This window comes from Ranitomeya imitator, chromosome 6, assembly GCF_032444005.1.
Source record: "Ranitomeya imitator isolate aRanImi1 chromosome 6, aRanImi1.pri, whole genome shotgun sequence".
Classification (NCBI taxonomy): Eukaryota; Metazoa; Chordata; class Amphibia; order Anura; family Dendrobatidae; genus Ranitomeya; species Ranitomeya imitator.
The window spans coordinates 160560774-160573479 of NC_091287.1; the positions used below are offsets into that span (position 1 = coordinate 160560774).

At 43.5% G+C, this 12706-nt stretch overlaps 1 protein-coding gene across 6 annotated transcripts in view; it reads right to left on the reverse strand.

The window, feature by feature from the left end:
- The window catches only part of AMPH (amphiphysin), a 451781-nt gene that overhangs the window by 193162 nt on the left and 245913 nt on the right, over window positions 1-12706 (reverse strand). The window lies entirely within an intron of this gene.

The following is a 12706-nucleotide window of genomic DNA, read 5'->3' on the forward strand; positions in this document are numbered from 1 at the left end:
GAGAGGTAAGTATTTCAACTTTGCAAGTGCTGTGATCCTGAGCAAGCAGGGGGGGCCCACTTGTTGGCATTGGCACTGGCACAGGGCCCCTCAAAGTACAGCGGTGTGTTTGCACGGCGGGGGCGCCTCCCACCGGCAGCAACACTTTTGCGTACTATGAGAGGCCCTGTGCCAGTGACGTCGCCAACTAGTATTCCTCCCCCCACCTGATGAAGGAACCTGCACTTTCATCTGCACCTTCCTCTTTGTCCCCGTGTAAGGTGGTATGGTATGCGGGAAGAGCAACCTGACTTTCAGCAGGGTCACAATGTTGTTGTGTAGCATGCACGGGGAATGTTGCGTTATGGGTCAATGTACCAGCAGACTCATCTATCACTGGCTGGGCAATGGGCACGATGAAGTGGAAACACAGATATAGGCCCAAAGAATAAAGTGGGCTAAATGCAGTTCAAAATTGGTAACACAGGAATAACCAGGGGGCATTGCAGTGGAGGACAACTGGAATGAGAGGCTGACACAGAGAGTAGGGCCAAATCAGTAAGTAGTCGAAATGCAGTTCAAAATTGGCAACCGTAGTAAACAGGCGGCACAGCTTTGTTCAGTGGAGGAGAACAGCAAGGAGTGGCAGACACCGATAGTAGGCCCCAACCCAACTAGTAGGCCAAATGCAGTCTAACATTAACAACTACTTAACGAGAGCCTGAAAATGGAATTTCAGGACAGGAAACCAGGAGAACAGCAAGGAGTGGCAGACACCGATAGTAGGCCCCAAACCAACTAGTACGCCAAATGCAGTTGTTCCATTTAACCACAATTTAATGAGAGCCTGAAGATAGAAGCTCAGGAAAGGCAACCTGGGGAACACCTTGGAGTGTAACACACCATCTCTCTCCACCCCATACCCATTTTGTAGGCCTAATGCAGTGTACTTTTCTACAACTACTAAACGAGAGTCGGAAGACCGAAGCAATGGCAAGGAAACCTGGGGAACACCTTGGAGTGTAACACACCATCTCTCTCCACCCCATACCCAATTTGTAGGCCTAATGCAGTGTAGTTTCCAAGAACTACTAAACGAGAGCCGGAAGATCGAAGCTCAGGAAAGGCAACCTGGGGAACACCTTGGAGTGGAACACACCATCTCTCTACACCCCATACCCAATTTGAAGGCCTAATGCAGCGTAGTTTCCAACAACTACTAAACGAGAGCCGGAAGATCGAAGCTCAGGAAAGGCAACCTGGGGAACACCTTGGAGTGTAACACAACGTCTCTCTACACCACGGAAGGGCTGATTCTTAGGAAGGAAGGCTGTTGGAAATAAGCATTGCGCGTCCGAGGGTGATTATATTCTTATTAGGTATATACTCACCCTCGGACGCGCCCTGCTTCTTTATTTGGAATGAATGTTTATTTGCAATGTGGTGTTGACTTTCTCTATTATTTTGGTAATTAATGATTTTATTATTTTCATTGTTTTGCATCTTCTCGGCAATAATATAAAGAAGACGCGACAGGACAACACTCGGTGGATGCCATATCTGTGTTTTCAATTTAAAAAACCTTTCAGTTAAATACTTGCAGGATAAAGTAATTGTAGCTGGTGGCCATTTTTAGTACTGTACCAGATTTTAGTTGTGTGTTTGTTTTTAATGTTAAAATGTCTGCATTTGATATCTCACCAGTATTTTCTTTTTTATAAGCAAAATACTTTTTTTTTTATTTTATGATGTTGGTTCAAGGGGTACACGGGCAGCAGTAGACAGGTCAGTGTAGGCCTAGTGGAAGGAGGGACCGCAGACAGGCTTCGAAGCCCTAACATAATAAATTGGGCTGCCTGTAGGCAGTTTAAAATTGGTTCCAGGGGAACACGGGCAGCAGTAGACAGGTCAGTGGAGGCCTAGTGGAAGGAGGGACCGCAGACAGGCTTCGAAGGCCTAACATAATAAAATGGGCTGGCTGTAGGCAATTTAAAATTGGTTCCAGGGGAACGGTATTTGTTGCTGTCACACAACTTACACGGTGAGCTATAACTTCAGTATGATTTAGCTACCCCTTTACAGGTGGGTGAGACCACAACGAAAATCAGCCACAATGTTACACACTCTGTTGTTGTTGGCAACAAATGAGATGGCACACACGCAGGACTGTCACTGAAGGGCAAATGTAAATATTTATCTCCCACTGATTTGTGTTTGTTTTTTTTAAAAGGGAGACTTCAGAAAAAAAAAAAATTAAAAAAAAATTATTTTTTACAGAAGAATTTATAAAACAAATAAAATGAAATGATTGTTTCAGGGAGAATTTAGGAAAAAAAAAAAAAAAAGGCTTTGTAGGGCCCACTGAGTGAGAGAGGACGCACACAGGAGTCAGGAGTGGCACACAAGCCCAGAGGCCAATATTAATCTCCCACCGATTGATTTAGTTATTTTTTTTTGGTAGATTTTGGAACCCAAATCAAGCAAAAAAATTAATAGGCTTTCTATGGCCCACAATTGGGGAGAGAGAGAGAGATGGCACACCCAGGAGTCAAGACTGGCACACAAGCAGAAGGGGCAATATGAATCTCCCACAGATTTTTTTTTTTTTTTTTTTTTTTCAGGGAGACTTGAGAGAAAAAAAAATACCAAAAAAATGATTTTTTTCAGGAATAATTTAGAAACCAAAGAAAATAAAATGATTGTTTCAGGGAGAATTTAGAAAACAAATAAAACAAAAAATAGGCTTTCTAGGGCCCACTGAGTGACAGATGACGCACACAGGAGTCAGGAGTGGCACACAAGCCCAGAGGCCAATATTAATCTCCCACTGATTGATTTAGTTATTTTTTTGGGTAGATTTTGGAACCCAAATCAAGCAAAAAAATTTATAGGCTTTCTATGGCCCACAATTGGGGAGAGAGAGAGATGGCACACCCAGGAGTCAAGACTGGCACACAAGCAGAAGGGGCAATATGAATCTCCCACAGATTTTTTTTTTTTTTTTTTTTTTCAGGGAGACTTGAGAGAAAAAAAATACAAAAAAAATGATTTTTTTTCAGGAATAATTTAGAAACCAAAGAAAATAAAATGATTGTTTCAGGGAGAATTTAGAAAACAAATAAAACAAAAAATAGGCTTTCTAGGGCCCACTGAGTGACAGATGACGCACACAGGAGTCAGGAGTGGCACACAAGCCCAGAGGCCAATATTAATCTCCCACTGATTGATTTAGTGATTTTTTTTGGTAGATTTTGGAACCCAAATCAAGCAAAAAAATTAATAGGCTTTCTATGGCCCACTATTTGTGAGAGAGATGGCACGCTCAGGACTGGCACACAAGCCCAGAGGCCAATATTAATCTCCCTTTTTTTTTTTTTTCCAGGGAAAATTTATAAACCCAATAAAAAAAATAATAATAAATAGGCTTTCTATGGCCCACTATCTGAGAGAGAGAGATGGCACGCTTAGGACTGGCACACAAGCCCAAAGGCCAATATTAATCTCCCACTGATTGATTGATTTTTTCAGGTAGAATTATGAACCCAAATCAACCAAAAAAATAAATAGGCTTTCTATGGCCCACTATTTGTGAGAGAGATGGCACGCTCAGGACTGGCACACAAGCCCAGAGGCCAATATTAATCTCCCACTTTTTTTTTTCCAGGGAAAATTTATAAACCCAATAAAATAATAAAAAAATAGGCTTTCTATGGCCCACTATCTGAGAGAGAGAGAGATGGCACGCTTAGGACTGGCACACAAGCCCAAAGGCCAATATTAATCTCCCACTGATTGATTTATTGATTTTTTCAGGTAGAATTTAGAACCCAAATCAAGCAAAAAAATTAATAGGCTTTCTATGGCCCACTGAGTGAGAGATGGCACACACAGGAGTAAGGAGTGGCACACAAGCCCTGAGGCCAATATTTTTCTCCCACTGATTGATGTTGTGATTTTTTCTGGTAGATTTTGGAACCCAAATCAAGCAAAAAAATAAATAGGCTTTCTATGGCCCACTGAGTGAGAGATGACACAGACAGAGATGGCACTCTAGCAGAAATGTCAATCTTAATCTCCCACAAAAAAAAAAAAAAAAAAAAAAGGAACTGTCCTTCAATTACTATCTCCCTGCAGTAATCTCAGCCAGGTATGGCAGGCAGCAATAAGGAGTGGACTGATGCACAAATTAAATAAAAAGTGTGGACAAACAAACAAGATAGCTGTGCAGAAAGGAAGGAACAAGAGGATTTGTGCTTTGAAAAAAGCAGTTGGTTTGCACAGCGGCGTACACACAGCAATGCAGCTATCAGGGAGCCTTCTAGGGCAGCCCAATGAGCTACAGCGCTGAGGAAAAAAAAAAAAAAAGGAGCTTCCACTGTCCCTGCACACCGAAGGTGGTGTTGGGCAGTGGAAATCGCTACAGCACAAGCGGTTTTGTGGTTAATGGACCCTGCCTAACGCTATCCCTGCTTCTGACGAAGCGGCAGCAACCTCTCCCTAAGCTCAGATCAGCAGCAGTAACATGGCGGTCAGCGGGAACTCCCCTTTATAGCCCCTGTGACGCCGCAGACAGCAAGCCAATCACTGCAATGCCCTTCTCTAAGATGGTGGGGACCAGGATCTATGTCATCACGCTGCCCACACTCTGCGTTTACCTTCATTGGCTGAGAAATGGCGCTTTTCGCGTCATTAAAACGCGACTTTGGCGCGAAAGTCGCGTACCGCATGGCCGACCACGCACAGGGGTCGGATCGGGTTTCATGAAACTCGACTTCGCCAAAAGTCGGCGACTTTTGAAAATGTTCGACCCGTTTCGCTCAACCCTAGTAATAAATGAAGGATGGTGGTTTATTCTTTGTGGTATGTGGTAGTAACTGGTTCTGATTTGGTCACTTGCTGACTCGTGGATCTGCTGCAGCTGTTATCTCCTATGATATTTTCCCGCTTTATCAAAGGATTAATCAGGTTAGTATAATCTGAGCATATACTGTAAATACCCATCAGATAAGACCCTATTTGAACTTTTTCCTACAGCTTCATCATTGGAAAAAGCCAAACCAGACACTTCATTTGCAGAAACATGTTTCAGTGTGTTTGCCCTTCATCAGGGCAAAGCAGGAGGTATGATTTCCGTAAGAGGCCTCTGACAGGTGGCCTAAGGAGGGACAGTCTCAGCTGGAAATTTAAATATGCAAATAGTCTCTTTTAAGATGAAAAGTACTTGAACTCTAGTGCCATCTATTAGGGGTAGTAATCCTAGAAGTTAGTATTGACTCTTTAACAAGCTTTGGCACATGACTTGGGATAAAATGATCTTATAGACCAGACCTGGGCAAGATGCGGCCCGCGGGCCGCATCCGGCCCACCTGATGATTTTAAGCGGCCCGCCAGCTAGCTGTCACTTCTGACAGCCGCCCTCGGCACCGCTCAGCCAGCTGTTTTCTGAGGAGGAGCAGAGCGGCGGCCATTTTCCTGAAGCCGAGATTGCAGATTTAGAGCTCGGCTTCAAGAAAATGGCCGCCGCGATCTCCATCTGCGCACATGCAGCCTCCTGCGGCCATTTTCCTGAAGCCCCGTGAAGCAGAGCACTCCATCTGCGCACGCGCGGCCTTGGGAAGATGGCCGCCGCCACCGATATTCAACCCGGCTCTGGTGCACACATTGCATTCCTGGCCGCTGCGTCACCTCACCGGTGGAAGGGACCCTGCGCACGCCATACCGCACCTCTGCTGCCGCCGCACCACCACTGCTGCAACCCCCCCATGGACACCAGGCCGTGGCGTCGCCCGCGTAATCAGGAAGGGACCCTGCTCAGGAGCACGCCGCACGCCACACCGCATCACCCCACCTCTGCCGACACCCTGCCTCCTGTGACCCTGCTCTGCCACCGCCAGCCCTCAGGTAAGAATCTTACCGTAAGATACTGTAAATTCGGACAATAAGACGGACCCCCATCTTATAAAAAAATCTTTTTTTCTGCAATTTTCACCCCAAATTTGGGGTGCGCCTTATGGTCCGGTGCGTCTTATATTCCGAAAAATACGGTAATTATATTAGTTCGGCCCTCTAAAACCATCCCACTTTCTCATGCGGCCCCATGGCAAAATTAATTGCCCACCCCTGTTATAGACTGTAAGCCCGCAAAGGCAGGGCTCTCTGACTTCTATACCAGTCTGTAATTGTTAGATTGTTTATTGTAATTTATATTTTTACTAGCTGAAGAGCCCGGCGTTGCCTGGGCATAGTAAATATCTGTGGTTAGTTATAGCACGTCACTTCTCTTATTTTCCCATCACTCCTCTCATTTTCCCAATCACATCTTTAATTTTCTCCCTCACACCTCTCATTTTCTCCCTCACACCTCTCATTTTCTCCCTCACTCCTCATTCCCGCCTAACACTTGTCATTTCGACCTCACATCTGTCATTTTCCGATCACTACACTATTTTCCCTCACTCCTCTCATTTTGCACTCACACCTTTTCATTTTCACCTCACACCTCTCATTTTCACCTCAGTATATACATGTTTGTCATCTCCCTTATATATAGTATACACCTGAATGTCATCTCCTGTATATAGTATATACCTGTATGTCATCTCCCCTGCATATAGTATATACCTGTATGTCATCTCCCCTGTATATAGTATATACCTGCTGTGTGTCATCTCCCCTGTATATAGTATATACCTGTATGTCATCTCCTCCTATATATAGTAAATACCTGTATGTCATCTCCTCCTATATATAGTATATACCTGTATGTCCTCTCCTCCTATATATAGTATATACCTGTATGTCATCTCCTTCTATATATAGTATATACCTGTATGTCATCTCCTCCTGTATATAGTATATACCTGTGTGTCATCTCCCCTGTATATAGTATATATCTGTGTGTCATCTCCTCCTGTATATAGTATATACCTGTATGTCATCTTCTATATATAGCATATACCTGTATGTCATCTCCTCCTGTATATAGTATATACCTGTAGGTAATCTGCTCCTGTATATAGTATATACCTGTGTGTCATCTCCTCCTGTATATAGTATATACCTGTATGTCATCTCCTCCTGTATATAGTATGTACCTGTATGTCATCTCCTCCTCTATATAGTATATACCTGTGTGTCATCTCTCCTGTATATAGTATATATCTGTGTGTCATCTCCCCTGTATATAGTATATACCTGTGTGATCTCCTGTATTAGACCTCGTTAACACGTTATTTGCTCAGTATTTTTACCTCAGTATTTGTAAGATAAATTGGCAGCTTGATAAATCCCCAGCCAACAGGAAGCCCTCCCCTGGCAGTATATATTAGCTCACACATACACATAATAGACAGGTCATGTGACTGACAGCTGCTGTATTTCCTATATGGTACATTTGTTGCTCTTGTAGTTTGTCTGCTTATTAATCAGATTTTTATTTTTGAAGGCTAATACCAGACTTGTGTGTGTTTTAGGGCGAGTTTCGTCTGTCAAGTTGTGTGTGTTGAGTTGTGTGTGGCGACATGCATGTAGCGACTTTTGTGAGATGAGTTTTGTGTGCTGCAAGTTTTGCGCATGGCGAGTTTTGCACGTGGTGAGTTTTATGTCTGGTGCCTTTTGAGTATGTGCAAGTTTTGTGTGAGGCAACTTTTGCATGTGTTGCAAATTTTGTGCATGTGGCAATTTTTCCGCGTGTGCAAGTTTTGCGTGTGGCGAGTTTTCCATGAGGTGAGTTTTGCACTTGTGGCGAGTTTTGCGTGAGCCTAGTTTTTGCATGTGGCGAGTTTTGCGCGTGGTGAGTTTTGAGCGGCGACTTTTGTGTTTCGACTTTTATGTGGCGAGGTTGGTGTATGTGTGGTGAAATGTGTGCTGAGGGTGGTATATGTGTTCAAGCACGTGGTAGTGTGTGGCGCATTTTGTGTGTGTGTTCATATCCCCATGTATGGTGAGTATCTCATGTCGGGGCCCCACCTTAGCAACTGATCGGTATATACTCTTTGGCGCCATCGCTCTCATTCTTTAAGTCCCCCTTGTTCACATCTGGCAGCTGTCAATTTGCCTCCAACACTTTTCCTTTCACTTTTCCCCATTATGTAGATAGGGGAAAAATAGTTTGGTGAATTGGAAAGCGCGGGGTTAAAATTTCACCTCACAACGTAGCCTATGACGCTCTCAGGGTCCAGACGTGTGACTGTACAAAATTTTGTGGCTGTAGCTTCGACGCCTCCAACACTTTTCCTTTCACCTTTTTCCCCATTATGTAGATAGGGGCAAAATTGTTTGGTGAATTGGAAAGCGCGGGGTTAAAATTTCACCTCACAACGTAGCCTATGACGCTCTGAGGGTCCAGACGTGTGACTGTGCAAAATTTTGTTTCTGTAGCTGCGACGCCTCCAACACTTTTCCTTTCACTTTTTCCCCATTATGTAGATAGGGGCAAAATTGTTTGGTGAATTGGAACGCGCGGGGTTAAAATTTCGCCTCACAACGTAGCCTATGACGCTCTCGGGGTCCAGACGTGTGAGTGTGCAAAATTTTGTGGCTGTAGCTGCGACGGTGCAGATGCCAATCCCGGACATACACACACACACACATACACACACACACACACACACACACATTCAGCTTTATATAGTAGATTTTGTATGAAACTTCTTCTCATGTACAACACCATAGAATCAATGATGATCTACAAATAAATAATAATAATAAGCCAAACCAGATGCTCCAAATTGCAGACAAGTGTTTTAGGCTATTTTCCCCTTATTAGTGCAATGTAGGAGGTCTGATTTAGCTGACTTAGAGGCCTCTGACAATGGTTTCAAGGTGGCATGCTTCTCTTTTTGGAGAGTACAAAGCATATCCTTAATATGTCTCTGAAAATGGGTCAAAGCAGGGATATTTTTCCTTGTGGATATTGCCAAGCATGCCATTAAAGGGAATCTGTCACCAAGTTTTTGCCATCTAATCTGAGAGGAGCATAACGTAAGGACAGAAACCTTGAATTCCAGCGATGTGTCACTTACTTGGATGATTGCTGTAGTTTTGATAAAATCACTGTCTTATCCGCAGGGGATTATCATTAGATGACTAGTAAACCTGCTGCCAGGTACAAACATATACAGCTAGGTCCAAAAATATTTGGACATTGACACAAGTTTTGGAATTTTAGCTGTTTACCAAAATATATTCAAGATACAGTTATACTGTATAATCAATATGGCCTTAAAGGGAAACCGCGGGCAGCAAGTATCAGCTGGCTGTAGGATCAAAGCCATGTATATTTGATTTTGAAATGCTGTGGAGTTTCAGAGAAAAACAAAGCATATATACTAGAGTATAAGCAGAGTTTTTGAGCACATTTTTGGGGCTGAAAAAGCCCCAATAGGCTTATACTTGGGGTAAGTGTACCAGGATAAGGATGAGGGGACAAAGCATACCAGGATAGGGATGAGGGGGCCATACATACAAACATGGGGGATGAAGAGGCCATGCATATCAGGATGGGCATTAGGGGACCATGCAAACAAGGATGGGGATGAGGGGGCCATGCATACGAGGCTTATGCTCGAGTCAATAAGTTTTCCCAGTTTTTTGTGGTAAAATTAGGTGCCTCGGCTTATATTCGGGTCAGCTTATACTCGAGCATATACGGTACTTTTAATAGCTGCCGAGGACAGTGTCGCACTGCGCACTAATCATACAGGTTGGTCTGCATTTTACTCGCCCACTAACAGTGACTGACAAGTCTTTGCCTATACGCCCACAAAGGAAGAGGCTGGCCAGTCTTTGTTGGGGGAGAAGCCGCCGGGGAACCGCTTGTACAACTAGTGCACAGTGCGGCTCTGTCCTCGGCAGCTATTAAAAGTATGTTTTTCTTTGAAACGCTGCAGCTTTTCAGAGTCAAACATACATGGCTGTGGCTGATACTTGGTACTCACTGACTGGGCAGCATGTATCACTTTTCAGGTTCCATTTAAAGTGGCGACTCTCTTACTGTGAAGGTATAAACTACCTAATTGGAGTAAGGGTTTAAGAATTACCGATCTATAAAAGGCTGCATGGGCTATTCCCATGTTACTCCATCACTAATTAAGCAGCTAAAACATCTGGAGCAGATTCCAGGTGCTGCATTTGCATTTGGAAGCTGTTGCTATGAATCCACAAGATGAGGTTAAAGGATCTCTCAATAGAAGTGAAACAGACCATCATTGGATTGAAAAAAAAGAAGAAATACATCAGATACATAGCAGAAATGTTAGGAATGGTCAAATGAATGAGTTTGGTACATTCTACAAAAAAAAGAGGGCACTGGTGAGCTTGGTAACTCAAAAAGGCCTGGACGTCCAAAGAAGACAACAGTGGTGGGTGATCGTAGAATCTTTTCCATGGTGAAGAAAAACCCCTTCATAACATCCACTCGAGTGAAGAACACTCTCCAGGAAGTAGGTGTTCCAGAATCTAAGTCTACCATTGAGAAGATTTCATGAGAGCATATACAGAGAGTTCACCACAAGGTGAAAACTATTAATCAGCCTTAAAAATAGAAAGGCCATATTAGACTTTGCCAAAAAAAACATCTAGAGAAGCCAGCCCATTTCTGGAAAACCATTACCGTATTTGGAAAGATGAAACTAATCGGTACCAGACTGATGGGAACAGGAATGTATGGTGAAGGCTTGGAAAGGTTCAATATCTAAAGCACACCACATCCTCTGTAAAATATGGTGCAGGCAGTGATGGGCATGCATGGCTTCTAATGGGATGAGTCACTGGTGTTTATTGATGATGTGACTGAAGACAGAAGATGAATTCTGGGGTGTACAGGGCGATACGTTCTGCTCAGATTCAGCCAATGCAGCAAGGTTGATTGGATTATTATTATTATTATTTATTGTTATAGCGCCATTTATTCCATGGCGTTTTACATGTGAGGAGGGGTATACATAATAAAAACAAGTACAATAATCTTAAACAATACAAGTCATAACTGGTATAGGAGGAATGAGGACCCTGCCCGCGAAGGCTCACAATCTACAAGGGATGGGTGAGAATACAGTAGGTGAGGGTAGAGATGGTCATGCAGCGGTTTGGTCGATCGGTGGTTACTGCAGGTTGTAGGCTTGTCTGAAGAGATAGGTCTTCAGGTTCTTTTTGAAGGTTTCGATGGTAGGCGAGAGTCTAATGTGTTGTGGTAAAGGGTTCCAGAGTAGGGGTGATACGCGAGAGAAATCTTGTATACGATTGTGGGAAGAGGAGATAAGAGGGGAGTAGAGTAGGAGATCTTGTGAGGATCGGAGGTTGCGTGTAGGTAAGTACCGGGAGACGAGGTCACAGATGTATGGAGAAGACAGGTTGTGGATGGCTTTGTACGTCATGGTAAGGGTTTTGTAGTGGAGTCTCTGGGCAATGGGGAGCCAGTGAAGGGATTGACAGAGGGGAGAGGCCGGGGAATAGCGGGGGGACAGGTGGATTAGTCGGGCAGCAGAGTTTAGAATAGATTGGAGGGGTGCGAGAGTGTTAGAGGGGAGGCCACAGAGCAGGAGGTTGCAGTAGTCAAGGCGAGAGATGATGAGGGCATGGACTAGGGTTTTTGCAGATTCATGGTTGAGGAATGAACGGATTCGTGAAATATTTTTGAGTTGAAAGCGGCAGGAAGTGGAAAGGGCTTGGATATGTGGTTTGAAGGAGAGGTCAGCGTCAAGGATTACCCCGAGGCAGCGAGCTTGTGGGACTGGGGAGAGTGGGCAGCCATTTACTGTAATGGATAGGTTCGTTGGGGGGGTCACGTGAGATGGGGGAAAGATGATGAATTCTGTTTTGTCCATGTTAAGTTTTAGAAATCTAGTGGAGAAGAAGGATGAAATAGCAGACAGACATTGGATGGCGCTTCACAGTAGAGACAATGACCCTAAATATACTGCAAAATCAAGCTAGGAGTTTTTTTTAGGGTAAAGGGGAATATTCTGCAAAGGCTGAGTCAGTTACCAGGTCTCAACCCCATTGAGCATGCATTTCACATGCTTAAGACCAGGGCTGTGGAGTCAAAATTGTTGAGTCAGTATAAAATGGACTGACTCCGACTCCTTAAATACAGTGGGTACGGGAAGTATTCAGACCCATTTAAATTTTTCACTCTTTATTTCATTGCAGTCATTTGGTAAATTCAAAAAAGATTATTTTTTTCTAATTAATGTACACTCTACTCCCCATCTTGACTGCAAAAAAAACAGAAATGTAGAAACTTTTGCAAATTTAATAAAAAAGAAAAACTGAAATATCACATGGTCGTATATCATTGTTTATAATAAATTGGCTACAGTAGTACAATGCAGGATGTGGTGTAAATGTTCTCATAATAGTTTGGGAAAGTTAAGATATGTTGTAAAATGTCTGGTCTATTCCTGATCTAAGGATCTCTGCTTTTAGTGGAGATGAATCTGGACTGTTTTTTATGTACAGGCCAAGTAGTGAGCCAGTGCTGTGGAGTCAGAGTTGGGAGTTGAAGCCAGTGAAATTGAGGAGTCGGAGTCAGAGTTGGGGGTTTGGCTTACCGACTCTACAGCCCTGCTTAAGTCAAAACGTAAGGCAAAAAGTCCCACAAAACAAGCAACTGAAGTCAGTTTCAGTAAAAGCCTGGCAACGCATCAAAAAGGATTAAACTCAGCATCTGGTGATATCCATGGCTTCCAGACTTCAGCCAGTCTCATTTGTTGCAGTTTAAATCCAA